The sequence below is a fragment of the Podarcis cretensis genome (genome assembly GCF_951804945.1).
Source record: "Podarcis cretensis genome assembly, chromosome: 4".
NCBI classification, from domain to species: domain Eukaryota; kingdom Metazoa; phylum Chordata; class Lepidosauria; order Squamata; family Lacertidae; genus Podarcis; species Podarcis cretensis.
Genome location: NC_137173.1, coordinates 36,496,963 through 36,522,342, shown reverse-complemented (window position 1 = coordinate 36,522,342; position 25,380 = coordinate 36,496,963).

Genomic DNA, 25,380 nt, shown 5'->3' with positions numbered 1-25,380 from the left:
CTTAAAATACAGCTTAAAATGCAGCTTAAAGTGCAGCCTCATTTTAGTAGCAGTCCATAGATCAGGGCCATAAAGGATGGAAACATCAGATCTTCACCCAAGCCATGCTGGTCCAACATGGGCCAGCAAAAACCCCAAGGGAAAATTTATATAGCAAATCCCATATAAGGGGTCAGAGTGATTCTAAGCAGAAGGACAGGCAGAACAGCTCTGTCTTGCAGGCCCTGCGGAAAGATGTCAAATCCCGCAGGGCCCTGGTCCCTTGTGACAGAGCATTCCATCAGGTCGGGTCCAGTGCTAAAAAAGGCCCTGGCCCTAGTTGAGACCAATCTAACCTCCTTGAGGCTCGGGACCTCCAAAGTGTTGTTATTTATTGACCTTAAGGCCCTCTGCGGGGCATGCTAGGAGAGGCGGTCCCATAGGCACGAGGGTCCCAGGCCATATAGGGCTTTAAAGGTCAAAACCAGCACCTTAAACCTGACCCTGTACTTCACCGGGAGCCAGGGCAGCTAATAAAGCACTGGATGAATGTGATCCTGCTGCAAGGACCCCATAAGCAGCCTCGCCGCAGCATTCTGCACCCGCTGGAGTTTCTGGGTCAGCTTCAAGGGCAGCCCCACATAGAGCGAGTTACAATAATCAAGCCTGGAGGTGACTGTCACATGGATCACAGTGGTCAGATCAGAGTGAAAAAGGTAAGGGACCAACTGCTTAATATGGTGGAGATCGAAAAATGCCACCTTTGCTGTGGCTGCAACCTGCACCTCTATAGAAAGGGAGGCGTCATAGGTTACACCCAAACTCTTGACAGAAGGCGCTGGCACTAATTGAGCCCCCACAAGAGATGGGAGTTGGCCCCCCAACCCCATGTCATCCTGACCCTGCCAAAGGACCTCTGTCTTTGAAGGATTCAACCTGCTCCCATGCAGTCATCCAGCCACAGCTTCTAAGCATCTGGTCAGTGTGTCCAGGGACAAATCAGGGCAGCTGTCCATCAACAGATAAAGCTGGGTGTCATCAGCATATTGATGACAACCCAGCCTAAAACTCCAGACAATCTGGGCAAGGGGGCGCATAAAGATATTGAAAAGCATCGGGGAAAGGATTGCACCCTATGGCACTCCACACACTAAGGAGTGCTGCGGCAACAACTCCTTCCCTAGCACCACCCTCTGTCCCCGACCTGAGATAAAGGAGCACAGCCATTGTCAGACTGTGCCCTGAATCCCCACATCGGCAAGGTGGTGGTCCAAAAATTTGCGATCGGCCATGTCGAAGGCTGATGACAAATCTAAAAGACTCAGCAGTCCTGACCTGTCTTGATCCAGCTGTCTTTGCAGATCATCTGTTAGGGCGACCAGAGCCATCTCGGTTCCATAACCAGGGCAAAAGCCGGACTGAATGGATCCAGAGCCAATGTTTCATCCAGAAATCTACCAAGCTGTTCAGCAACCGCTCTCTCAATTATCTTACCCAGGTATGAAAGATTTGAAACCAGGCAGCATCTAGTGATGTTTTCTTTAAGAGTGGATGCACCACTGCTTCCTTCAACTCCCCTAAGAAAGTCCCCGTGCCGAGGGACAAGTTGATGATCTCACCCAGGTAGCCTGCACCTCATCTGGACACGCTCTAATTGGCCAAGACGGGCATGGGTCAAGGAGGCAAGTGGTGGGCCTTCCAGCTTGGAGGAATCTGTCTGTATCCGATCGAAGTGGTCCAATACTGGACCCGAGGACAGTCAAGAGGCCTTCAGTTCTGTTATTGTATCCAAATTGGCAAGGAGGTCACAGCGGAGAAGCAAGACTTTCTCCGCAATAAAGCTCGCAAATGCCTGACAGCTATGAGTCAAATTCGTATTTAAATTTGGTTGTCTCTCAAGGGACATTAAAGACCTGATTATTTTTAAAAGTTGTGCTGGTTGAGAGCTAGTGGATGCAATGGAAGCTGAGAAGTAAAACTTCGCAGCTTTCACTGCTATCTTGTAGGCTTTCATAAGCGTCCTATAAGATGTTCTTGAGGCTCCGTCACGAGCACGCTGCCATACTTGCTCTAGCCATCTGAGGTCCCACTTCATTTCCTGGAGCTCCTCGGTAAACCAAGGGGCCCAGTTTTGGTGGGATCGCAGAGGGTGCTTAGGTACGATCTCATCAATGGCTGCCAAGAGCTGGATATTCCAGTTCTCAACAAGCTCATCTAGTGAGCCACCAGGGGGAGCAGGATGCCACAAGGCCTGACAAAATCCATCAGGATCAACCAGCCTCCATGGGAGAGCCCAAATAGGCTTGCTGCCCAAGCAAGGTGGGGCAGGAAGTCAATCCTGGCTTTCAGAGTGTAGTGAAATACAAATGACATTAAATAATGCTGGTGTGTGTGTTATTTCCCCCTTCCTATAAATCCCTGCGGCGGGGTGCGCTCCCGCTGCTCGGTCCCAGCGCCTGCCAACCTAGCAGTTCGAAAGCACCTCAGGGTGCAAGTAGATAAATAGGGACCGCTTACCAGCGGGAAGGTAAACGGCGTTTCCGTGTGCGGCTCTGGCTCTGGCTCTGGCCAGAGCAGCGATGTCACGCTGGCCACGTGACCCGGAAGTGTCTCCGGACAGCGCTGGCCCCTGGCCTCTTAAGTGAGATGGGCGCACAACCCCAGAGTCTGTCAAGACTGGCCCGTACGGGCAGGGGTACCTTTACCTTTACCTATAAGTTATCCTATAATTGTCACTGCCCCTTGTGAGTCTCCATAAGTCTTCTTCATCTGGTGGATGCTCTGTGGATACAGTTATTACTGTGGTGGCTCCAGATCAGGACACAAAAGCTGCTTTAGCAATGGCAGGAGCACCTGCCACAGCATGGGGAGGTACATAGGTGCCTTTTTTGCCTTCTTATCTTTCTTCCTGTCCCAGTTCAGTCTGGAACAAATATTTCCACAGCATTGTCACAGGTGCCTGGGGACCTGGGTCATGCAATTTCCCCAGAGCATCTGATGTTCTTAGTCTCTGGACATGGATATATGGAAATCTTTGTGTATGTTTCTCGAAGTCTTCTCTCTGCCATATGGTTGTGTATTTAGACCATGTTTTGATAAGAGTAAGCTTCATTTGGATACAAAAATCCCTTCTGATATGTAATGTGCACTTTGGACAGGATAATGGAAAGTGTATAGCCATGTTAATTAGAATACATATGGCCTGAGATTCTAAAATGACTGAATGATGAGTACTGCTAGACAACAGTCAAATTATTCACATGAAAGTAATTTAGGATTATGGTCATAATCTGCACACCATTATTAATAAGTATTTTTCCTATGTCGGTGGTAAATTAATTACACTGACTAATATTCCCGACTGCCTTCTAATGAGCTTTTAAAGAACTAACAATAATCTCTACTTTTTTTTGCTACCAAGCAATAATTTCTCTCAATTTCCTTGCAACAGAAAATCTCCTCTACAAATCCAAAACCCAACAGACCAAGTAATCAAAAGTCCAGTTGTTGAAGCTTTTGCTATTGCTAAGAAGCAATCTTCCAAACAATTCAATTTGCCATCATTCCATAAAACTCAGCAGTGAGGAAATATGAAGTTACTTTCTAAATGCATCCCTTCTTGCACAGGAGACTCTGTAAAGGAGAACTCCACAGCTGTGAAACCATAAACATGGTTGTTTAAAAACCACTGTGCATGCTGGATATTATTTATGCATTATTATAGATGATCCTAAGAACTATGGGACATTTATTTGAACAGAATATATAGTGAATCATATGCACAATATAATGATGTTGGATGTGCAGTTTTGTCATTTGTATAGACACAATTAGTTTTGAACCCCAAAGGGAAATGATCTCCGATTTGTGGTATGTTTTACTTTGTTCAGAACAGAGTGTTAATGTGCATGTGGGTTGCACAGATCCAGTTTTTTTCATGTGCGCTTTGGTGCATGTTCTATTTACACAAGTGCACTTTCAATTGATCTCCATCTCAGGTTTTTCCATCCACACTGGTGGGCCATGCTCGATGTAATTGCACTGTCTGTTGTCTGCTTCTGAATACAAGTGTCCCCCCCCCCACACTTATGCAGGGGTTACATTCTGGGTCCCTGCACACATAAGTGAAATTGCACAAAGCGGGGAGCACCCTCTAAACACCCTTTAAACGCCCTCTCTGCTGCTCTCTCATCAATCCATACAAAAAATACTGTATTTAAAAATATCCACAGCTAGAATTGAAACAGGAGGAAGCTAAAGGATGCATGGGAAAGCAGCTGCTACTGCGCTACCCCACACACCAGTTGTTAGGAGGGGAGGCTGAGCAGCATAAACAAAGCCCCACTGCACTTTTGGTCTCTTTGGGGTTTCCTCCATCCTCACTGAAATCGTCTTTGGGCTCTGGGGAGGATCTCCTTGCAAGCCCTGAGGACACTCCAGCTTTCTCCCACCATTTGAATTGAATTATTTAATTTCCTGGCGCAACGCATATACTTGTTGTACATGAATCAATGTCACATAAGTAGGGAAATGCCTGTACTAGTTTATGGAAACCTTTGGAAGGAAGAGTGCTCTCCTGTTTGTGGGCTTTCCAAAGGCATCTGTGATGGCTGCTGTGGGAACGGGCTGCTATACGAGAAGAGCCATTGGCCTTCCCTCAACTACTACTTCCTCACTCTCTCTGTGATTTCTGGAAAACTTGATATATCCACTGCAAAGGGATGGGATTTCCTAATCCCAAATGGTTCCACCTGCTCCTGCAATTCCTGCTTCTACCAGAAACACACATAATCAGTTATCCACAGAAGACTTCACTTGCATAGAGAGAAAAGGACTGGGAGTGCATAGAAGGATGAGCATTGCTGAAGATGCCTGTTCTAGTGCAGCAGCTATCTCCCACCTTGATCACAAGACTTTCACCAATGGTCTGCTCAACACCACCAATGCCACTGAGTCCACTGACCATTTATTCATGTTCCAACCAGGTACTGTGATGCATGACAAACAGAAGCATCACAAAGTTGCTTAGGCAACTCATGTCTGCCCCACACTACATTAGGTAAAGGTAAAGGTACCCCTGCCCGTACGGGCCAGTCTTGACAGACTCTGGGGTTGTGCGCCCATCTCACTTAAGAGGCCAGGGGCCAGCGCTGTCCGGAGACACTTCCGGGTCACGTGGCCAGCGTGACATTGCTGCTCTGGCCAGAGCCAGAGCCAGAGCCAGAGCCGCACACGGAAACGCCGTTTACCTTCCCGCTGGTAAGCGGTCCCTATTTATCTACTTGCACCCGGAGGTGCTTTCGAACTGCTAGGTTGGCAGGCGCTGGGACCGAGCAGCGGGAGCGCACCCCGCCGCAGGGATTCGAACCGCCAACCTTTCGATCGGCAAGTCCTAGGCGCTGAGGCTTTAACCCACAGCGCCACCTGCGTCCCATACATTACCCAGGTGCAATTGGGAAAAGCAATAGGGCAAAAGTATTGCACAATTTCAAAAGTTATTTTTCTTCCCAATCATTAATGGAGGAAGGTCCTAATCAGTGGCCCCAATGCAATTATAGCAAGTGGGTGGGGGTTCACACTTCATAATAACATAAGAGTATTGTTCAGTTGGCGAAAGGTCCATTTAATCCAGCATTTTGTTCTCACAGTAGCTGACCAAATACTCAAAATAACCCCCAAAGCAGGACATAAACACAGTATCTTTTTGCTACACGTAATCACCACCAGCTGGGACATACTGCCTCGGATACTTACCTATGATGGATACTTATTTATGACAGTGAAAACTTGTAAAACTGTCCTACAGCTACTTAATTATGAAGCAGCAAGTTGATCCATCTATTTACCAAGCTGACCAAGAAAATAACACTTACTGTGACAAAGCTGTAAGTAAGTGTTCTTGCTCCTGGAAATGCTTCTGAAACAGGGCAAGGGAGGAGGCTCTCTTTAAAATTCATCTCAGCATGGGGCTACCTTTGAAGGTGACCTGGAAACTGCAACTAATCCAGAAGACGGCAGCTAGACTGGTGACTGGGGGCGGCCGCCGAGACCACATAACACCGGTCTTGAAAGACCTACACTGGCTCCCAGTAGGGAGCACAATTCAAAGTGTTGCTGCCGACCTTTAAAGCTCTAAACGGCCTCGGTCCTGTCTACCTGAACGACCGTCTCTGCCCACATTGTTCTGCCTGGACACTGAGGTCCAGCTCCGAGGGCCTTCTGGCGGTTCCCTCCCTGCGAGAAGTGAGGTTACAGGGAACCAGGCAGAGGGCCTTCTCAGTAGTCGCCCCCACCCTGTGGGACACCCTCCTATCAGATGTCAAGGAAATAAGCAACTATCAGACTTTTAGATGACATCTGAAGGCAGCCCTGTTTAGGGAAGTTTTTAATGTTTGACATTTTATTGTGCTTTTAATATTCTGTTCGGAGCTACCCAGAGTGGCTGGGGAAACCCAGCCAGATGGATGGGGTATAAATAATAAAATTACTATTGAGCTGGTGCCACTCCAATCAAGCCAAACAAGGTAGGCACCTGGCAGCACCTCAAACAAAAACAGGTGTTGAGGAAAAGAACATCCCTAGTCCTTTCACAAGAAGGTATTGCCTTCTTTGCCTCTAAAAGGGTGAGCAGTTATACAGGAGACTTTGGAGCAGCAAGAAGATTGATTAGCTGGAGGCCTGAAGGAGGCAGCAGGGAAGAGGCAATGTCACACTCACCTGAAGTCCCTGGCAGACAATTGCTGGGGAGCAAATCTCCCAGGGGAGTCCTCTTCTTCATCTTCCTGCTGAAAGAACTACCGTATTTTTCGCTCTATTGGACGTACCAGACCACAGGACGCACCTAGTTTTTAGAGGGGGAAATCAAGGAAAAAAATATTATCCCCCCCAGCCCCAAAGAGCAATGGACAGGCTGTGCGCTTCCTCTTTAGCCTTGAGCAGCATCTTTAGCCTTGCACAATGGGATGGATCGTGCCCGCTGTCCACTGGGGCTGGACTAGATGACTCCTGGGGTTCCCTTCCAACCCTGCAATTCTGTGACCTCGGAAGTTGTTGGGGGTCTCCACCACTGGAGGCTTTTAAGCAGCGGTTGGGGGACCATCTGCCTGGCGTTCTTTAGCTGTGATTCCTACATTGTGAGGGGGCTGAGCTAGATGACCCTCGGGTGGCCCTCCCAACTCTATAAAGTCCTACTCTTCTGCGGCAGGAGATCCTCAGCCACTTCACACAATGCCCACTCCCAATTTTCATTGGAGAGACATGTGGCTTCACTGTCTAGGTAGGTACCCCCCTACCTGCCACTCTTCCCTCACCCCACTTAAGCCGAGGGAATTCCTGCCCAGAGAAGCTCCCAGGTGAGGCAAGGGTTAAGATCTACCTCTGGTAAATGGCTTTGTATCCTCCCTCTTTCCCGTTTCTCTTCTTCTTCTATGCTAGTTCCTTCTCTTGTGTTTTGTTTAATCTGTTTTTATTGTATACTAAAATAAAAGCTGCAAAGTTTCCTTTTTTATAATATTCCCCCCTCCAAACTAAAATGTTAATCTAGATAAAAACACTGATCCAGAGGAAAATAAGGGGGTGGAGAAAGGACGAAAAAAGAAAAAGAGGTAGAGATACAGAGATTTTTAAAAAGTTGGCTTCTTTAGCCTTGTGCAGCCTCCCGCGGCTGGAGAGGCGCGCATGGCTAAACAGGAAGCCCGGGCAGCGAGCGGGATGGATCGCGCTCGCTGCCCGGGCTTCCTCTTTAGCCTTGCACAGCCTCCCATGGCTGGAGAGATTGCGCAAGGCTTTTCTAGAGGAGGGAGAAGGGAATGACTGGCCGCGTCAGTCCCTTCTCCCTCCTGGGGAAAAGTCCGCAAGAGCCGCGCTTTCCTGCTTGCCTCCCCCCCTGCATTCGCTCCATAGGACGCACAGACTTTTCCCCTTAGTTTTTAAGATGGAAAAACTGCGTCCTATGGTGCGAAAAATACGATACTCTGTGGTCTGCCAGACTAACTAGATATATTAATTTTTCCCCATCCTCCCTGTGCACATAACTAAAACAGATGCGTTTTTAATGGTCCTCCGTATTTCTACTATACATTCCTCTGTTCATTCTAATTTATATACAACAGAGGGTGAAAACAGGGAAGACGTTCCTGTGGAGTAACTACCAGGCCCTGGACCTGCTTAAAGTAGGCCGGCAAAATATAATGCCAGGGTCACTTGTTAACGCGAAGAAAATCATATGGAAATGGGCAGTATTGCGACTCATCCCCTTCTCTCCCACATCCCATCTCAAGAGAAACAAAAAAAATTACCTGAGATGTGACACTTGTAGTCGAATTACAACGATTTCAACTCAAATGCTTCTCAGGTTTTTTTATCTTTAAAAAAAAAAAAAATCAAATGAGGGAACATGCATCATCCGTTCTGCAATAAATGGAATAGGCCAAGTAGCTTTCTTCGATAATTGCTGCAATTACGATGGTCATGGCTTTATTTATGGCAATAGCCTACAACAGGAAGCATCATATACCATTGAAAACCTGAGGGTATAAGACCACCATCATACTCATGCTGAATTCATAGTCATCGCTGGGTGGGCTAGACCAAGAAGTATTTCAGCATTAGGGGATATTGCTAGTGGGTGCAATCCCTCTGATAGATAAGACATATCTGTCAGGAAATCCTATCAGAGATTATTGCTTCCTCCTTCACTTGTTTAGTTAATTTATATACCAATATATATTTCAACAGAAATCTCTAAGCAGTTAATAAAATAAAATTTTCCAAACAGCACACACTAAGTAAAAATACTAAGAACCACAAAGACAATTTATATACAAAACATCAAAATATATCAAGTAAATCAAAAGCCAACATAAAATAGTCATAAATATTGCAAAACCATATAATACGATCACCAGAATCATTGAACCACACTACACTACACTAACCTAAACACACAATCACTGCATATACAATCACTCTAGAATCTCCCCATATCACTCCAAACCCACTTCAATAAGGCATTTCAATGTTTCCTTAAAAGAAAAACAATGACTTCAGGTTGAAATATTTGGTCCTAATTTAGAAGGACTGAATTTTATTTCATACAATTTTCAGCAATAAATGATCAGCTATAAGATTGTTCAGCCTGCTGGCTTTTAAATGCAAACATAGCCATAGACTTAAGTAATAACACAATAGGAATGAACAAGAGATGTGAAGCCACTCTGCTAACTTTATTAATTCAGAAACATTTAGGATGCAGAGCACACAAACTCAGAAAGAAAAATGCAGCATGCCATTGTATTAGCAAGGTTATTTTTTCCATCAAGAGAAACGAGGAACTTATGTTCTATTTGTTTTTAATTTATAAGCTAAGTGGAGTTATAAGAATTTGCTTCATATATCCAAGAACTGGTCTCAAGGCTCATTAAGATAGGAATGTACTTTTAGTGGCTTATCTCCCATGTGGGATATCACCCTCTGTCAGATCAATAAAAGATTATGTTGGCCTACTTTTTAACATATAAACGAAACAATAAGGAACTATAACCTTTCTTTCTAAAAGCTTTAGCTTGCTGTCAGTTAATTCCGCCATAGCTAAAAAGGCAACAGGATAAGCACTAGGTGTGACTAGTGAAAACCCGAATACTGTAGATGGATTAGCAAAATCTATTACTGAAATCCAGTGTACAGTTCAAGGTGCTGCAGGAACAAAACTAACACTCCGAGTTCCAATTGTCTTATTTGTCAATAAGTGAGGAAACCTGAAGGACCAAAGGTGAGGAACCTGTGGCTCTCCAAGGGTTGTTAGTCTCCAATTCCCATTAGTCCCAGTCAGCATGACCAATAGTCAGGAATGGTGAGGATGGTGAGCCAGTGTGGTGTAGTGGTTAAGAGCGGTAGTCTCGTAATCTGGGGAACCGGGTTCGCGTCTCCGCTCCTCCACATGCAGCTGCTGGATGACCTTGGGCCAGTCACACTTCTTTGAAGTCTCTCAGCCCCACTCACCTCACAGAGTGTTTGTTGTGGGGGAGGAAGGGAAAGGAGAATGTTAGCCGCTTTGAGACTCCTTAAAGGAAGTGAAAGATGGGATATCAAATCCAAACTACTACTACTACTATTCTTCTTCTTCTTCTTCTTCTTCTTCTTCTTCTTCTTCTTCTTCTTCTTCTTTTTCTTCATTTAGGCCACAATTTGCACTGAACATTCAAAGCAGTATAATACCACTTGAAACAGGCATGGCTTCCACAATGAATCCTGGGAACTGTAGTCAAAACAAAATTAAAAAATTCCTTCCAGTAGCACCTTAAAGACCAACTAAGTTAGTTCTTGGTATGAGCTTTCGTGTGCATGCACACTTCTTCAGATACCTGAAGAAGTGTGCATGCACTTCTGAAGAAGTGTGCATGCACACGAAAGCTCATACCAAGAACTAACTTAGTTGGTCTTTAAGGTGCTACTGGAAGGAATTTTTTAATTTTGTTTTGACTATGGCAGACCAACACGGCTACCTACCTGGGAACTGTAGTTTGTTAAGCATACTGAGAGTTTTTAGGAGACCTCTATTGCCCTCACAGGGATATGGTTCTCGGTGAGGTTTGGAAGAAGAACAGTGGCTTTGGAAGAAGAACAGTGGTCCCCTAGCAACATTCAGCATCAATAATAAACTACAGCTCCATCACACACACACACACACACACACAGAGAGAGAGAGAGAGAGAGAGAGAGAGAGAGGTACCTTGGGTTACAAACAATTTGTGTAACAGACTCCGCTAACCCGGAAGTAGTACCTTGGATTAGGAACTTTACCGCAGGATGAGAACAGAAATCATGTGGCGGCAGTGCAGAAGCAGCGGGAGGCCCCATTAGCTAAAGTGGTATCTCAGGTTAAGAACGGACCTCCGGAACGAATTAAGTTTGTAACCAGAGGTACCACTGTATACACACACACACACACACACACACACACACAGGGGAGGTCATGACTTTTCAGATGCATAGTGCAAATCAGGCCTCTCACCTACCCCCTTTTTTTTACTTCTGACTCAGATAGCCTTGAATGTTTTGGCATAAATAGATGCAAAGCAATCAATCATTATTATGTGGAGGTCTTTCATATCATTTAATTATTTTTTATAGAATGAATCAGTTGCCTTTCTATTACAAAACTGAGCTGAAAGTGACTTGCAGCTGTCAAATAAAAAACAGAATACAATCTATTAATAATGGTAATGATAATTGACAATTGTTGGCAGGAACAAAATAAAATGAGATCGGCAACAGTAAAATATAATTAAATAGCAGCAACAGCATTCATCAATACATTTGTGGTCCTAGAAAGCCTTTGCTCTATAGAAAGATAAGTCAGGGGCATGGCTGCCAGAAAAGAAAAGACTCTGGGCTATATCATGGCATCTGACATTTGTAAATAAGGACTTTTCCCTAAATCTTAAGAACAAGATAAGAGGGTTGAAGGCAGAAGCCAAGTGTTCCTTAAGCTATGTAGGCTCCAGGGCTGAGATTTGGCTTAAGAACATAAGAGGCCTGTGTGATGGGGGGAAAGGCACATCTAGAAAACAATGCTGTTCCCCAAAGTGGCGAAGCAGATGATTATGGGAAGTCTACAGGCAGGGCTTGAGTGCAGCAGCCCCCTCTCACTGCTGCTGCCCAGTGACTGCTATTCAAAGTCATTTTCTGGTATTCTGATCCTAGAGCTAGTATATGGCCATCATGCCATTTAGCCTTTGATAACCTTATCCTCCAGGCATTTATAGGCTCCCTTTTTAAAGCCATCTAAGTTGGCCATTGGGATGCAGGTGGCGCTGTGGGTTAAAGCCTCAGCGCCTAGGGCTTGCCGATCGAAAGGTCGGCGGTTCGAATCCCTGCGGCGGAGTGCGCTCCCGCTGCTCGGTCCCAGCGCCTGCCAACCTAGCAGTTTGAAAGCACCTCCGGGTGCAAGTAGATAAATAGGGACCGCTTACCAGCGGGAAGGTAAACGGCGTTTCCGTGTGCGGCTCTGGCTCTGGCTCTGGCTCTGGCCAGAGCAGCGATGTCACGCTGGCCACGTGACCCGGAAGTGTCTCCGGACAGCGCTGGCCCCTGGCCTCTTAAGTGAGATGGGCGCACAACCCCAGAGTCTGTCAAGACTGGCCCGTACGGGCAGGGGTACCTTTACCTTTACCTTTAAGGTGGCCATCACTATATCTTATTGAAGGAGAGATTTGACAAACAGCTAGAGAGTTGAAACAAGTTACTCTTGGACTACTGCAACATGCTCTACGTGGGGCTACTTTTGAAGGTGACCCGGAAACTACAACTAATCCAGAATGCGGCAGCTAGACTGGTGACTGGGACCACATAACACCGGTCTCGAAAGACCTGCATTGGTTCCCAGTACGTTTCCAAGCACAATTCAAAGTGTTGCTGCTGACCTTTATACCACTGTATTATTATTATTAATTATTATTTTCAAAATTTCAGAAAAAAATTACTAATGTTGTGATCCTTTCTGAATATAGTGTTACAAATATATCTGTGAAAAAGCTTGCAATCAGAAGCTAAGCCAGAAGTAGCCAATGTTGTGCCATTCAGATGTTTTGGGACCCTATCTCTCATCAACCCTAATCAGCATGGCCAATGTCCAAAGATTATGAAAGTTGTGCTGAGTGGTTAGGAGACCTCCATTTCCTAAAATATGATAAAATTTTATCATATGTGGTGGGATTGCAAGATTATAAAAAAATGGGAAATGATATACAATGAACTGAAAAAAAAATGTTTAAAATAACATTTGTTAAAAAACTAGAAGCTTTTTTGTTAGGTATTTTAGGACAAGAGCTGCCGAAAGAAAAATGAACATTATTTATGTATGGTACAACAGCAGCAAGAATTCTAATAGCACAAAACTGGAAGACTGGAGAAGTACCATCTAAAGAACAATGGCAAGAAAAACTGATGAACTATGCAGAGTTAGCAAAGTTAACGGACAAACTGCGAGAAAAGGACAATAGGGACTTTGAAAAAGAATGGGAACCTTTTACAATATATTTGCAGAAACTAAAAAAAAAAAATGGACTCGGCAGGATTTAAATAAACATTTACAACTTTATTTACACAAAACAAGAAATATAACAATGTGATAACATAGTATTATATACAAACAGCAGAATGGATCATTTGATGTAATAAACCAGAAATGGAAGCTGAGGGAAGTCAATTGGGGGGGGGGGATTGGAAAATTAATGTCTAGTATTGATATTGGAAATCTGTTTTGAAAATGTAAAATCAATAAAAAAATTAACAAAACAAAAAACCTAGACCTCCATTTCCCTCACAGAGGCAAAATTCCCAGTGGTTTAACAAGCAATTTCTCTTCCAAGGAACTCTGGAGATTGCAGCTCTGTGAGGGTAGTAGGGGTCTCCTAATAATATTCAGCACCCTTAACTAATGGGAAATGTAGTTTTTCTTTGGAAGAAGCCATGGCTGTGTAAAGTGCAAGATGTCGCACACAACAAGGGGAAAGTCTACAGGAGCACTTTTGCCCACTTGCCTGCCCATTCAGCAGCCAGTGATACAAGCATCAATTAGCTTAGGTAGTACAGCTGGGCGGACCAACACCTATGCCCAAAACACCAGCCCAATGAAAATGTAGGGTTGGGTTGCTCTGTCCATCTGAGTCCAATCCAGAACCTCAAATGTAAAATAAAAGGCCCTGGAAATTTCCTATCAAAAGCTATAAACTCTAAGGCAGCATCAGCTAGATAGCGATGTGGGAGTTAGCACATGGTTGCAACTTCCAGGCTGTTTTGAGGATTAAGGGCAGTGTCTGTACTATACTGTATTTTTTGTTCTATAAGATGCACTTTTCCCCTCCTAAAAAGTAAGGGGAAATGTGTGTGCATCTTATGGAGTGAATGCAGACTGCACAGCTATCGCTGAAGCCAGGAGAGCAAGAGGGATCGGTGCGCACTGATCCCTCTTGCTCTCCAACAAAGTCTTGCATAAAGAAATGAAATTTAGCTTTTGGATGATAGTACATATTAAATGGATATATTAAATGGATTACATTTTCAAAATCAAAATTACGAGCAATGCTAGCCTTTTACGAGGGATGGGTTTTTTTAAAAGTAATTTTATTGGTTTTCATTGATGCACTGAAAAACATAATTAGACAACTAAACATCCTCATAACACCCCTCAACTCCCCAACCCACATTTCATCCAGTAAGAAATGTTGTTTTTGATGCAAAGAAGATAATTTAAATTTTAAAAAGAGGGAAGAATTATATTTGAAACCCTGTGTGTTTCCAAAAGACAGCATGATCTTCTGGACTTCTTAGAACACTTGAAACTAGGGAGGACTGAGGAATTCCACGACTGCAAATTCCACAATGAACTGATTTGTTCAGCACTTCCTGGATGAACAGATCAGAACTTAGTTATCTAGCAGTTTTCACAGTTTCCAAGTGTTTTGATGTAATTCTCAGTTCAAAAAACATGTCAAAATACTGTATGTTTTAGATTGTGTGTTTTAAGAGAAAATGCATGTTTAAAATGCATTTCTTCATGTATTTAAATGCTAATTTTCATGCAGATTTTTTTTTTCTTAAAAAAAAGGATATCATGGATTTCATAGGAAAGGGATGAAATGTACCATATTTTTCGCTCTATAAGACGCACCAGACCACAAGACACACCTAGTTTTTGGAGGAGGAAAACAAGGGAAAAAATACTCTGAATCCCAGAAGCCAGACAAGCAAGAGGGATCGCTGCACAGTGAAAGCAGCAATCCCTCTTGCTGTTCTGGCTTCCGTGATAGCTGTGCATCCTGCAATCCCTCCATAAGAAGCACACACATTTCCCCTTACTTTTTAGGAGGGAAAAAGTGAGTCTTATAGAGCAAAAAATACGGTATTTAGGAGTGAATGTATGTGAAAGTGTATGGAGCAGAAACAGCCTGATTTGCCCATCCCTATCAGATTTCTTGGGCTATTTAGGACATGTTAGTTAGTTAGTTATGGTAGTTAGACAAAGGCCAGAGTTTATGTGAGCTTAGAAGCCAGAAGCAGCAGGCTGTGAAGCCAGAGAGATATTTTAGAACAATGTTTTATTTCTGTTTGAATCCAAGGCTGCAGATATGGGGGAAGCAAGACTCCTTTGGGGTGTTAATGCTGTGAACACCTCAACTGTAGGCTCAGGTTACATATATGTGTAAATAAACCATATATCATACCTCATTCCAAAGGAAACCTGGAACGCCTGGGATATCACACTGCTTGGAGATTGGAGTGCTATGCAACAATACATTAACATGCAAGGCAAGGATGTGCAGCCTCAGGTCTAGAGGCCAAACACAGCCCTCCAGACCTTTCTGTCTGGTCTTCAGGACTCTCCCCAGGCTCTGTCCCATGGCCAGGCCATATCATCACTCCTGAAGCCACACTTCTCACCATTTCAGCTGTATACCTTCTTGAGTGCTTTTGCCTGGTTTGAATATCTCCTCGAACTGTCATGGATGTCTATTGCATGCCTGGGTGGGTATAAGACTTGAAGTGTCTTATTGCTGAAATGTACCCTATACAAGGGTCCAACAATGGCTCCATCCACTTTCACCTCTGGCCACCCACCACTGACTTGTGCTGCCTCTCAGCAAGGGAATGCAGATAAGAAGAATACGAGTGTTGGACAGGGTCAATATGTTTGAAATTATGGTATCACTTTCTCTGGGATCTGGGACCACTTAATTAAACTACCCATCTTTGCTGTAAGGAAACGTAATAGCCTCATTCTTTAAGCCTGGAAGAATCAAATTTCCATAAAATGATGTTATGATACTTTGCCAGTGCAACTGAGCTAGAAGTTTGGCCTCTCCTCTGCCTACTCCATATTGTACTATCTGTGACTCAGTTTATTTTGTTTCCCCTGTCTCCCATGTCTCATCAGAGACAGAGACCTAGGTGAGTTTAATCTCCTTGGAGGATATTTGGCCTTTATATAAATGCACAGATTATAAATGGAGCATTATGAAGCAATTCAGTTCTGCATGTAAGTGATCTTATTGCTTCACAGTTATGCTGTGCAATGACTTTATAATGAATGTCTAATATTTCAGACCACTGCCAAATGTTTTTGATTGCTTTTTCTGTTGCTATCTCAGCAGGGGTTTGATTGTTTTCTTTATCTGTCCGCTTATTCTATTTTGCTGAAAGGCATCTACAGGAAGCTTTAAAAAGTTAGGACAAAGGATCATGCTACACATTAGTTTATGAATGAGGGGTTTCTCCCCCTTGAGCTCAGAAATATTTCTGACTTCAGTGAGGTTTTCTAACCAGACAGTCAAAATACAAAATGATAGGCAGCGCCATCTAATTATGTGCTCGGATGCAATAGCCTACTGTAAAGTTACAAATACTAATAAAGATTATGCACAAACATAAAAATTATATTGCATAAAATAAATAATGCTTTGATGCCTTCAAGGGGTAAAGAAGAATATTTATTTTAAATAAAATTAAATGATATTTATCAACTTGCTGTGCTTCCCTGTAGCAGCACAGCCAATCATGAAATAAGCGCCATGAGCTAAGAATGCTTTATAGGAGTGAGATTGGTTGGCCCAAAGGATTTGTAAGGGGATCCACAAGCTTATATGGCAAGGTCATGGCTTAAAACCAGCTCAGTGCAGAAGGCACTTGAACCTGGAGAAATATTTATGGAAGATAAGAATGGCAAATAATTCTGTGGCACCTTAAAAGACTAATGAATTTATTGTGATATGCATGTTAGTCATCTAGAGCTGAATTGTCTTTTAAAAGTGGCCTAGAAAGTCAGTTTTATATATACAATGGAGCAGAAAAAAGGCTTGCTGTGTAAGGTAACAAGGAGCAAAATGTTAAAGGATGAACAATATCTAGGAGATGCCTGTACTGTATGCTGCCACTTCATGAAAACCTTTTTACATTTTAAATCTACATTTTTTAAAAAGAGCAATAATGTCTTTGGGTGGATTTCAGAGAAAATGTATTCAGTGATCCTGGCCTTCCCTTTACCCCCTGTGCAAACGCAAATGTTGTCACGCGATATCCTAACCATGGGCTACCTTGTCTCTTCTACTGTCACTGACAGTGGCCGTCTGTACCATATGCTTTAGCAGAGGGATGAAATCCCAGTTATCTCCCCCACAGCAGATTGATGTAGAGTAAGGTACTCCTCTACTAGAAAGGTCATATATTACATCATGTTACCTGATTCTTATGGAGCTGGGGAAAAATGGAAGCTTTCATTCCAATATATTGCATCTCCTTTGGGCTCCCAAAATAACACCATCTTTATCACTATGGTATACTGAGCATTCACCAGCCACATAGCCTGCATTCCTCTTTTATCCATCTTTAAACAGTGAGATTAATCATTCTTGTCATTAGTGCTTTTGCAGTCTACAGCTGAGTAAATGCACTTCAGGCTCAGTGTTGGTTCCCTCTTCTCTCAAAACTGACTTCCTTATTTGTGCTTGGCTCTCTTCCATCTACATACATTTTTCTGTCTCTGAGACATCACCTCAATTGTAGATCAACTGAGACATCACCTCAATTGTAGATCAACTTATATCCATCTCAGAGAATTGCTATCTTCACTTACATTCACTTGGCATGCCACCACAATAACATATGTCCTGTCCTACTTGTATCCAAAAGTGCCAGTTTCCTTCTTTCCATTTGTCTTCAAGCACCTTTTCAATTCTGCTCTAGAACCCAAGTTTCTTTATCAAAAGTGCAGCAGGATGCCTATGGAAGTCCATGCTACTACCATGCTCTACTATTTCAATAAACAAAAATAACAACTACAACAAAGTCAAGGATTTCCATGAGGCTGTCACTTACAGCAAAAGACTCACACATGCAACTGAAACACTAGTCATTCTAGGGCTTCGGAGCCATCGCATCTTGATGGGTGAAGATTCAATTTTAGTATACAAGGTGAGATACGGAGCACAGATTTTGTGCACACATTTTCTTACACATTTCTTGGTTGGGAAACTGCATCACAAAATTTGAAGAAGTACAGGTTTGATGGATATCTGTGGTTTGGTGCATGTGTGTGGATTTCTTCCCGATTCCCAGCTCTGAGGAACATATGTAGACAATTGCAGTGTGGGTCTCATTAGTATTTAAATCAAGTTCTAGAATGACTAGGTAAAGGATTTTTTTCAAAAGCTATCGTTGGGTAGGTTCTTTGTGTCAAAACTGAGAATTGCCTGCACCTGTTACTCTATCATTTGGGGCTGTATTTGTTCTGTAGATAAAAAAACCTTCAGCAATGGAAGATTTCAGCAAGGCTAGTATTCTAGTTGTTAAGGGGTGTGTGTGTGTGTGTGTGTGTGTGTGTGAGAGAGAGAGAGAGAGAGAGAGAGAGAGAGAGAGAGATCTCCCTTAGCTGTAGACTTTCCCTACAACAGTGAAAGCCAAATACAGCCCCATATAATCTATTTTAATGAACCATTATTCATTCATTCAAAGTCTTTGAGAGCTGCTTATATTATAAAAGCAGAAGAAGAGCTGAAGGCTAAATTGAAGGCTTGAAAGAGTCTGCTACCTCAGGAAGTAGAAGGTTCCAAAATATAACATGTACAATATGGTTAAAATCAACTCATTAAAGGTCCCCACCACCATCACCGAAATAAAGAAACTCTTCTCCCTGCTGCTAATTCTAGAGGTCACCATTTGCAATCACATAGGGGAATAAGGAGGCGAGACACAAAGGGTGGGAGAATTGGATCACATTTATTAATTTAACACAATAGATCTGCAGAAGGGGATGAAAGTGTGGGATACTAATAAATAAATAAAACCCAAACTGCCCTTTCCCTGACATGCTTTACTGCCTCCCAGCTCAGAGATAGAAGAGGGGCAAAGCTGGGAAATAATGGGAGAAGCAGAGCAGGAACGGCTGGCTGACATGTTATCACTAGAGAGCATTTCAGACCCCCCTTCTCCCAGAACCTGGCGAACTATCTAGCCTCTGCTCAGAAAAGTTGAAGAAGAGCCATTATATACTGCCATTGGTGTGCTTGTGTAGACCGTGCAAAATACATACAAATGACATAAAATTATGCAGGTTTGCCAATAAGTGTTTCCCTGAATTCAGTGAGGAACCTTCCAATGTAGGTGTGCTCATGACTGCAGCCTAAAGCACTAGGTGTTGAGAAAAGTACACTTACATCATAGTTAGCAATACCTGCATTTTAATGTAACTGCTATCGCAGGGTAATTTGCCACTAAATCAGAGACATCTGAAAGAGGTTAGCACCCTTCCACAGGGCATTTCAGGCAATTTGGTGCTGGTTCATGCTGGTCTCCTAGCTGCCAAATTAAACTACTTCAGTTAAATAGGGACTGAATTTAGGAAAACTCCATTTGTAGTCCTCTGGTAATATATTTGGAATAAGAGAAGCTCATTTTCTTTCTGCGCAAGCTTCAGGGAAGATCATTATAAAGTCATGACAAGGTAGTATACATGACATGGAATAAACTGCATGAAATCATAAATACGTACAACCCAAATTTCTGGAAATGGGAAAATGACATTGGCAGTACTTTCATTTTTAGTGTACATGTCCACCAGCCAAACATAAGAATGGTCATAAATCAAAATCACACAATTAATGTAAAACTGGACCCAAGGCAAGTTTTATTACCCTATACATTTTAAAAAGAACATTGTGATCTAGCAGTTCCAACAGCCAGAAATGTATATCATACATAGTTTACTTATATGTACATAAATTAATATAATGAACAATAAGGTGATTTATTATTATTATTATTATTATTATTATTATTATTATTTGGGTGTATGAGTAGAAAAAAGAAGACAAAATATAAAATGATTCATAAAGCTCTGGTCACTTTTTATTAATTACTGGAATAATAATATCTAATTTCTGGAAATGTCTTAACAATGTTTAGGTAAATTCAATATATTTTGCTACTATTACTGTAAATTCAATAGATTTACCCATTATTAATGAAGTGTTTGTACATGTGTGTGCAGTCTCTTCTTTGCATCAGTTGATTCATGAATGCATAGCATATTCATCATCGTAGGGATCAGGCAATCAAACTTTAAAAAAAAATGTGAAATATTCATTCCTCCTCAGTTTGAACCTAGTAAAGGTAAAGGTAAAGGTAAAGGTACCCCTGCCCGTACGGGTCAGTCTTGACAGACTCTGGGGTTGTGCGCCCATCTCACTTAAGAGGCCAGGGGCCAGCGCTGTCCGGAGACACTTCCGGGTCACGTGGCCAGAGCCGCACACGGAAACGCCGTTTACCTTCCCGCTGGTAAGCGGTCCCTATTTATCTACTTGCACCCGGAGGTGCAATTTACTAATTAACGATTGATTTACTTATAATAAATAACGATTTTTCCAAGTATTTGGTTAAATGTTCAATTGTTTATCTAATTAGTATGTGCGACATGCATGTGTTATTTATTAATATATATATATATATATATATATATATATGGGACGCAGGTGGCGCTGTGGGTTAAAGCCTCAGCGCCTAGGACTTGCCGATCGAAAGGTCGGCGGTTCGAATCCCTGCGGCGGGGTGCGCTCCCATTGCTCGGTCCCAGCGCCTGCCAACCTAGCAGTTCGAAAGCACCTCCGGGTGCAAGTAGATAAATAGGGACCGCTTACCAGCGGGAAGGTAAACGGCGTTTCCGTGTGCGGCTCTGGCTCGCCAGAGCAGCGATGTCACGCTGGCCACGTGACCCGGAAGTGTCTCCGGACAGCGCTGGCCCCTGGCCTCTTAAGTGAGCCAGAGCCAGAGCCAGAGCCACAGCCGCACACGGAAACGCCATTTACCTTCCCGCTGGTAAGCGGTCCCTATTTATCTACTTGCACCTGGAGGTGCTTTCGAACTGCTAGGTTGGCAGGCGCTGGGACCGAGCAGCGGGAGCGCACCCCACCGCAGGGATTCGAACCGCCGACCTTTCGATCGGCAAGCCCTAGGCGCTGAAGCTTTAACCCACAGCGCCACCTGCGTCCCCATTGAACCTAGTACAGATGTCCAAATGGCATTTGGCTCTAGGCAGGGAAGACACATCATGCTGTGAAGACTAAGCAGTTCTTAGCATCGTCAGTTCCACAGAAAATGACGACCCACTGATATAGGAAGAAAGCCTTCTTGGGAGCCCATGAAAATGGGAATGTATTCTCTTTCCTAGCTGATAAGCTTTGTGCACACAACATTACAGCTTGGTGTAAATGGTCTATCAAAACTTTCCACCCTATTTGTGGTTGAGATGGGGATTTTACTGAATTGGTCCATATAGAGGAGAAATACTCCCAACAGTTTCTTAGGAAACTGTCCACCAGAAATGACAATAGCACAGCTTGCTTGCTCCTTTCTTTCTGGAAGCAGTAGCAACTTTGTTGACAAATGATGCAGGCTATCCTTTCGTCTCCACCACACTGGCCCTGGTTATATCACTGTTCTCAAATGTTGGTGAGGAACGGCAGCCACCATTCCCAAATACTGGAACACATTAGGGGTTGGGGAACACTAAGTGACAGGAAAAGTGTACAAAGTGGCAGAAAAAACAACCCAAGTTAGGAATATAGGGAGGTGCCTTATACAGTGGTACCTCTGGTTACGTACTTAATTCATTCCGGAGGTCCGTTCTTAACCAAGAACTGTTCTTAACCTGAAGCACCACTTTAGCTAATGGGGCCTCACGCTGCCACTGCACTGCCAGAGCACAATTTCTGTTCTCATCCTCTTAAGTGAGATGGGCGCACAACCCCAGAGTCTGTCAAGACTGGCCCGTATGGGCAGGGGTACCTTTACCTTTACCATATATATATATATATATATATATATATATATATATATATATATATATATATATAAAGATGCTTCCTACTTCATATTATAATATCTCATTCAATATGCAGGGGTCCCATACAGGGCATTATCAGCACTATGCTCGACCAGTTGAGCTATCCAGGCTCTCTAGAATTGTGTGGGACCCCATGGGTCATTTCGTCCGACCCCTTGCAATGCAGGGATATGCAGTTGTTCCATACAGGGAACAAACCACCAACCTTGGCATTATCAGCCCCATGCTCTAACCAGTTGAGCTATCCAGGCTCTCTAGAATTGTGTGGGGCCCCATGGGTCATTTAGTCCAACCCCTTGCAATGAAGGAGTATGCAGTTGTTCCATACAGGAATGAACCTGCAACCTTGGCATTATTGTCACCATGATCTAAGCAACTGAGGGTTCTGAAATATATGTCAATTATTTTTTATAAATATTATTATTTTTTATTTTTATTAATTTTATTTGTCTATTTATATATTTATCTTTAGATTTATTTAATTAATTAATCAATTTAATCTTGGTATGTGATGCCATTCCACTTATTCTCTTTATTTATTTTATATATATATATATATATATATATATATATATAATTATCTTTATACAAATTATTCATCTATGTATTTTACGTATCTTACAATCTAAGTATATGTATATTATGTGTTAATTTGTCAGTATAGCCTCCAATGATGTCCAATGAATTCCAAATTAACCTAAGTACCAATAAGATTGAATGCTGATTACTATCGATCAATTAATTATCACTGTCGATATTTATATCCAAACTCAGCAATTGACGATGGTGCTAATAGTATTGAATACCACTGGTAATGCTAATATATGCTACCGATACAAACTGCTTTCCACGCTGAAATAATAATGTTCACTGGATAAAATTAACTATTGCTGTGGATATTTATAACAACTAGTGATGCTATAATTTAATTGATGCCAATTTTAAATGATGCTATTAGTCAGGCCCAATGTGATTGGGATGCTGAGTAATCAATGCAGAAGTAAAGTGGGTCACAGCCAAATAAGAGAAGCCTCTCCCCTATGGTAGTTAACCCAAGGAAAACAGGAGGCAAAACTTCCACTGAAGCTGCTAAATTTCACTAGCCATATCAGCAATAAACAATGGCTGAGTGCTTCCCCCCAACTGCTAGCTTCACCTAGCCATGACAACAGGAAACTGCCTGTTGATCAGTTGCCAGGCAACCTGACAACAATAGCGGTGCTTCGGCTGCTAGAACAAAAGATAACACTAAGAGAGCAGCTGCATGAAATGTCTCACAGCAATAATGGCCCTCTTACAACTGTGTATGCTGAATAACAAAGCCCCCAAGCACCGCTCGTTAGCTGCTGAGCTTCAAACAGCCTTTCTATAGCAGCACCGTGAGAGGAAGACAAAATCAAATTCCCCAACTCCCTTTACCCCCAGCGAGGAAGAAGCGGGGGGGGGGGGGGTTGATTGGAAAATCAAAGCCACGAGGAAGCTAAAGGCAAAGTAAAAACAGAAAAGGGGCTTCTTAACTGAAATAACTCAAAGGAGCGGAAATAGATCTGCAGGAGGAAGCCCTGCCAAATATACAATCCAAAATTAAAAGAAACCTCTCCCTTCTCTCTACTCCATACTATTTGAAACTGCTAAAGCAGGGTCTGTTGTTTTCAATGCGCAGGGCTGGCCAGCCGAGGGGGAGGAAGGACACTTTGGATTAAAACTAACCGAGTGAAACACCCAGGCAGACACGGAAATAAAATACCCACTTTAAAACCAAGCGGGTGGGGGAGGTAGAGGGGGGAGCTCGGAGCACAGGGGAGGAATAAAGCTAACACAATAAAGCAGGAAAATGGGGGCAATAACAGTTGTCTGCAAGGAGGCTTGGAAGGAGCAGCCGCCCCCTGAAATTGTGGACGCGTGGAAGAGGGGGGGAGCGCAGCATAAAGTCCGTTAAGGCAGAGAGGTGAAACGTTGCCCCCAAAAAATGTCCTGACCATGTGTTCCAAAACACCAATAGACCAGTAGAGGAGGATGAGTTAAGATCGACCCTCCTGCCAGCAGACACTCAAAGCAAACACACAGGCACCAGCAGAATACACACAGTGACCGTCTTAAGGACAAACAAAAGGGAAGGATTACAGCTAAAGCAATAAAGAAGCAAAATGGGGCAACAACATGATTTTTTAGTTAAGTAAACCACATGGGGCAGAAGCAGCTTTGCCTGGCAAAGCCCGTCAACAAAATACTATTTAAAAGGCAAAGAGAGGCTGGGTTTAAACGCACAGAGACGGCAGGCAAAAGGGGAGGAGCGGCAGAAATGCAGCTGGAGAAACTGGGAGAGGATTAGCAATGTTCTTCATAACCACGGACAAACCACTTTAACAACTATAAATGGTGCAGCAATGGCAAAATAAGGAGCAGAGCTAGCCTCGATGCTATGTGTTGAGGCAAAGAGGATAGTAGGTATGCGGATGAAGCTGCAACCGCATGTGTGCCGCGGCAAGACAGCAAAATAATACAAATAAAAGGAAAGTAACCAGGCAGTGAAGAAAACTGCACTGTGGCAAAAACAAAGTCGCTAACCCCGCAACATGCACCCAAAACAAAAGGAGGACTTTAGGCAGACGGGAGGCAGAGAACACTAGAAGTAAAGTCTTAAAGGGTAACGCAGAATTTCTGGAACTAAATAAGCTCAGCAGACGGAAACAATGAGAAAAGGCTTTGGAAATCTAAATGAGAAAATAAGGTAGAATGATGGGAAATCAGTAGGGAAAAAACAAGGTACAGGCAATAATAATAATAATAATAATAATAATAATTTATTATTTATACCCCGCCCATCTGGCTGAGTTTCCCCAGCCACTCTGGGCGGCTCCCAATCAGTGTTAAAAACAATACAGCATTACATATTAAAAACTTCCCTGAACAGGGCTGCCTTAAGATGTCTTCTGAATGTCAGGTAATTCTTTATCTCTTTGACATCTGATGGGAGGGCGTTCCACAGGTCGGGCGCCACTACCGAGAAGGCCCTCTGCCTGGTTCCCTGTAGCCTCACTTCTCGCAATGAGGGAACCGCCAGAAGGCCCTCGGCGCTGGATCTCAGTGTCCGGGCTGAACGATGGGGGTGGAGATGCTCCTTCAGGTATACAGGACCGAGGCCGTTTAGGGCTTTAAAGGTCAGCACCAACACTTTGAATCGTGCTCGGAAACGTACTGGGAGCCAGTGCAGATCTCTCAGAACCGGTGTTATGTGGTCCCGGCGGCCACTCCCAGTCACCAGTCTAGCTGCCGCATTCTGGATTAATTGCAGTTTCCGGGTCACCTTCAAAGGTAGCCCCACGTAGAGCGCGTTGCAGTAGTCCAAGCGTGAGATAACCAGAGCATGCACCACTCCTAGCCCACCGAAGATCATCAACCAGCGCGACCAAGGCAGTTTCAGTCCCATGGTGAGGCCTGAATCCCGATTGGAAGGGATCCAAATGGTCCGTTTCCTCCAGGCGTGCTTGGAGTTGTTCAGCAACCAC